A 5,256-nucleotide genomic window follows, 5' to 3' on the forward strand; every position below is an offset into this window, starting at 1 on the left:
CCATCTGTACCATGTTTGAATAATAATTGACATGTTGTAAATATTTGCAGAAACTATGGAGCACTCCCGAGACGAAGAAACAGAAGCGATGTTGGGGGACATAATCGCAAATGGAAGTGATGAAGTTGCATCATTTCTCCTCGACACCGATGGTCAGCTGGAAGGACTGGGTGAAGAAGAGGGCTATGTTCATGATGGCTTCGGCCCATTAATGCCGGTACAAGAAGAGGACTATGTTCATGATGGCTCCGGTGACACAATGGAGGTACAAGAAGGAGACCGTGCTGACTGCTCCGATGACCGAACCGAGTCCGGCCAGGTATATATATATTAGTTAAGCCCGTGCTGACTAGTTAATTGATGCTTCCATTGTTTCGGTATATGTACACATATTAATTACTCTCGTCTTTCTTCCTTATAATTTCTAGCCCTCCGGATCGAGCACAACTTCGGTAAGGAGACGAGGCCCGAAGAAAAAGTTGAGCTCGGACGAAAAGTTTGAGATCATAGAAATCGCGCCCGACGGCGAACCGATTGAACCCATCCGGACAAGGAAGGCATTTTCTGCTCAGTGCGGGGTTCTTGTTAGGGACAAGATCCCGATCAGCATCCAGCAATGGTATAAGCCTAAGGAGGAAGACCCTGAGGTGTCTTATGTTAATGATATGCAGAAAGAAGATCTTTGGACTGAGCTGAAGGCAAATTTCACCCTACCGCCAGAGGAGGATCCGGAGAATCCAGTTAAAGAGCAATTAATCAAGTCTTGTGCTCTTAAGAAGATGGCAACCCTAATGAGGAGGTGTAGGAAAGAGCTGAACCAGTTTGTCGAAAAAAAGACACCAGAATTCATCGGCAAATATGAGAAGATCAAAGATCACTGACCCGCATTTGTGGCCCACAAGACATCGGAAAAGAGTAAGAAGATGTCAGCAAGAAACAAGGAAAATGATGTGAAGAAGAAGCTTCACCATCACACGGGGTCAGGTGGCTACCTCAAAGCCCGACCTAAGTGGTCCAAGGTTGAGCATGATCTGCTTGCAAAAGGGATCGAACCAGAGACAATGTACTGGCCAGACCGTTGCCGGACTTGGTTCTTCGGGGCTGGCGGAACCTTGGACCCTGTAACAGGGAAGTGCCAGTGGACGGACGAGCAACTGGAAATACCAGTCAAGAACCTTCGACACTATATCGCTGCAGTGCACCGAGGGACGTTCCTTCCAAACAGGGAGAGGGACGAGCTCACAATGGCCCTTGGGAATCCTGAGCACTCTGGACGAACACGAGGCACGCCAGGCTCCATTCCGTGGAAGGTTGGTTTTTCCAAACGCAGGGGGTTACAAAACCCACGAGAGGAGGAAGAAACTAGAGCAGGACCAACTGCACGCGCTGCACGAAAGGGTAATGGGGCTAGAGGATCGAGAAGAGGAACGAGAAGCAGCAGATCGCAACAAACGACCTGCCGAAGCTTCCCCCGAAGCTACCCCGCCATCTCAGCGGAGAAGCAGCGTGGCTTCCACCGAGCTGCTTCAGCCGGAGCATGTCTTGACGGCTCCTGCCAGCTATCCCGTGGATGGTATCACGGAGTCTCAAAGTTGCCACATTATGGCGCGATGGATGAATTTGAAGGTCAAGGCGGCTGTTGGCCAAGTTTATCCTAGTGGACCCGGCACAACTTATCACTGCCAGCCGATTCCAGAAGGATATGCTAAGGTGATGGTGGATGAAATAACGGAGGGATTTGAGGACCTCCTGCTTGACCACCCTACCGGTGAAGGGGATACTAGGTTGGGTTCTGCTCTGAAGACTCCATGCCTATGGCAGAAGGAGCTCATCAACCTTCCAAACTGGACGCCTCCGCCTCCTCCTCCTCCTCCGGTGAGTCAGGGCACTCCGCCTCCTCCACCGCCTCCTCCTCCGGCGAGTGACGATCAGGGCACGCGTGGCGGCACTCCGCCTCCTTCTCCGGCGCGTGGCGGCACTCCGCCTCCTTCTCCGCCTGCGCCGGCGCTCCTGAGCAGCCAGCAGCCTCCTCCTTCTCTGCCTCGCCAGCAAGGGCGGAAGAGACCCGCCGCCGCCCCAGCTGCTCCGGCGTGTCGTACTCCTTCTCCTCCGCCTCGTAAGAAAGCACGAAAGAAGACAGACGCCGCAGCCGCTCCGTCTACTCCGGCGTCTAGCAGCACAACCAGAGGCGGGAGGCAATACAAATACGGTCCATCATCTCTCAAGCCTCTAGAGAAGTTACCGTACGAGAGGTCCGAGAAAGAAAACGATATGATTGTGCGGACCCACGTGAAGGAGTTCTTTGAAGGGGTGAAAGCAAAGAGACATCCACCTCCGGAGGAGAAGGTAGATCCGGTGAAAGCAAAGCGCACTATCGATGCCTTGAGGAAACCACCAAAGTCTCCGCCGAGAACCAACTATGAGCGCATTACTGAACAGACATATCTCCAAGCCAAGCGGTCGGGAACTACTGTCAGTGATAAAAGGTTAAAAGAACGAGCAAAGGGGAAAAAAATTGCCCAGCTCGGCAAACAAGCACAGCAATCGTGCCCCCCGCTCAATGTGTCTAATGCTCCGGGGACGGTGGCCAGTTATGGCAATCTTGAAGATTACCTGCCTGATGATGCACTTCCTGATTTCATGGCGGTGGACGAACACAGATACGAGTACGGGAAGCCTCTCGTCAAAGATGAAAAATCTCTGACAACAATGATGCGAAGATTCCATAGTTGGTACATGAAAACCTGCAGAGAGTCTGAGGGGACGAACAGTTTGTATCTGAACATTAAAGAGGAGCACGACCTCGTTTCAAGTGATCTGTTGTGCGTTCCATTTGATGAGTTCTTCGCGTTCTTCAATCAAAAGTCCCTCGATAAATTAATGATCTTTTGCTACTGCCTGTAAGTACTGTTTCTGTCATTAAGTCTCTATATATAGCTCGGCTCTTTCATTGCATGTATTTATAATTAATTATCCTCAATATATTATGCAGATTGAAGATCGTCGAGTGCAAAAAACAAGAAATTTATGATATTGGGTTCATTAACACAAATATCATAGATGTATTTCTGGTTGAAAAGAACGTCAAAGAGGCCGAGGACAACTTGCTACGATCGTTGATCAAAAATCAAAACAAAGATACCATACTCTTTCTTTACAACGGCAAGTGAGTGTTACTGTCGTGCGCATATTCGGTTTCCCTTATTACTCGAGCGAGGTTATAGTAATGTAATTGATGAGTTATGCATCGTGTGCAGGTACCACTATATTCTTCTGGAGATTAAGCTTGAGCGTGGACTAGTAACCGTCTTAGACTCGAGACGAAAAGATCCCGAAACCTATGCGGACATGACTAAAATGCTCAGCAAGTAAGTTCAATCGATCATTATCGCACCATATCGGCAACTTTTTGTTCATTTCCTGATATCTCAAGTAATAATTATAGTTTCTTTGTCTTGTAGGGTTTGGAAACAGTTCACCGCGGAAGCTCCGGGACTGCCGAAGGAGCTGCGATATACATACCCGAAAGTAAGTACTACTGGGTAGCTAGTTGCGCGCATCTCCCGTTGATTCTATAGCTATACTTTCATCAATGCCATTTATAATGCTTCATTATCAGTTTGATTGACCTCTATTTCTCGTAAAGTGCTTGTGGCAGGAGGAAGGGAATGATTTCTGTGGATACTACGTGTGCGAGTTCATCCACACTGCGACTTTGAAAAACAAGCGGGGCTACTCTAGAAGACAATATGAAGTGCGTAAGCAATAATATTCACAATTTCATTTTATTACACCATCATTTCTGTTGAGTTTCATTCATATATATGTATTAATTAACCCCCTTCTCAAAATTAGACGTGGCAGATGCGGGATGAACTCCTAGAACCAGATCGCATGAAAGCAATTCAAGAGTAATTGGCGGGATTCTTTCTTGAACACGTCATCAGTAAAGCCGGAGAATACCATGTGGAAATTGATTTCAAATGTTAGGGGTTTGTAATTAAGAGATCTTATACATATTGTACATGTATGTAGCCAGTAGCGTCGGATACATGATACGAAAACTTGTTGTTCGACCAATCTCTCGGAGAAGGAGAGGTCGATCGATCACTTCTCTCGGTATGCATGACGAACTTCTGTACTGAATGGTTCTCTCGATCACTTATGTATATATAGTACGTAGCGTCGACCAAGCATGGACATAAGAGAGGACACTTCTCTCTGTTAATTAGCTAGCTAACACAATATATGAAACACCTAAATTAACACACCAAAACCCCCAACCCTCCTCCTTTAAAAAAAACAAAAACCCCAGCCACTGGAATGCAGACGCGTGGATGCCTTTTGGTCCCGGTTGGAGCCACCAACCAGGACCAAAGGCCCCCTGACTGGGCTCGGCGCACAGGGCCACGTGGGGGCACATTGGTCCCGATTCGTGTTTGAACCGGGACTAATGGGTGGAGGTATTAGTAACGACCCATTAGTCCCGGTCCATGAACCGGGACTAAAGGCCCTTATGAACCGGGACTAATTGGTGTTTTCTACTAGTGATGGGAGAAGTCTTGCTATAAGTAGTCATGTGAATTTGGTATTCGTTCGATATTTTGATCAAATGTATGTTGTCTCTCCTCTAGTGGTGTTATGTGAACGTCGACTACATGACACTTCACCATTGTTTGGGCCTAGAGGAAGGCATTGGGAAGTAATAAGTAGATGATGGGTTGCTAGAGTGACAGAAGCTTAAACCCTAGTTTATGCGTTGCTTCGTAAGGGGTTGATTTAGATCCATATGTTTCATGCTATGGTTGGGTTTACCTTAATACTTCTTTTGTAGTTGCGGATGCTTGCAATAGGGGTTAATCATAAGTGGGATACTTGTCCAAGAAAGGGCAGTACCCAAGCACCGTGTGACTCCCGGGTAATCAGGCTACAGTAATCCCGCGTTAACGATGGCACGTCACCTCGGTTACTTTTGATAATCCCGCGTTAGATTGAAACGGATTCAAATTCAAAATTTGAATTAAAGTTAAAACAATTAAAGTTTTCAGAAGTCAAAACTAAAATGTTCGATGTGTTGAAAATATTCCCTAACTATTTGTCATGAAGAAACCATGTTTTTATATAAGGCCTATATATTTAAAATGAGCAAAAACAGAAAAGAAAAATAAAGAAAAAGGAAAAAAGAACTAAAACTAAAACAAACAAAAAAAGGAAAAAAAAAAACAACTGCCCCCCTGACTGGGCCTTGGCCCAGTT

This window comes from Triticum dicoccoides, chromosome 2B (genome assembly GCF_002162155.2).
Source record: "Triticum dicoccoides isolate Atlit2015 ecotype Zavitan chromosome 2B, WEW_v2.0, whole genome shotgun sequence".
Classification (NCBI taxonomy): domain Eukaryota; kingdom Viridiplantae; phylum Streptophyta; class Magnoliopsida; order Poales; family Poaceae; genus Triticum; species Triticum dicoccoides.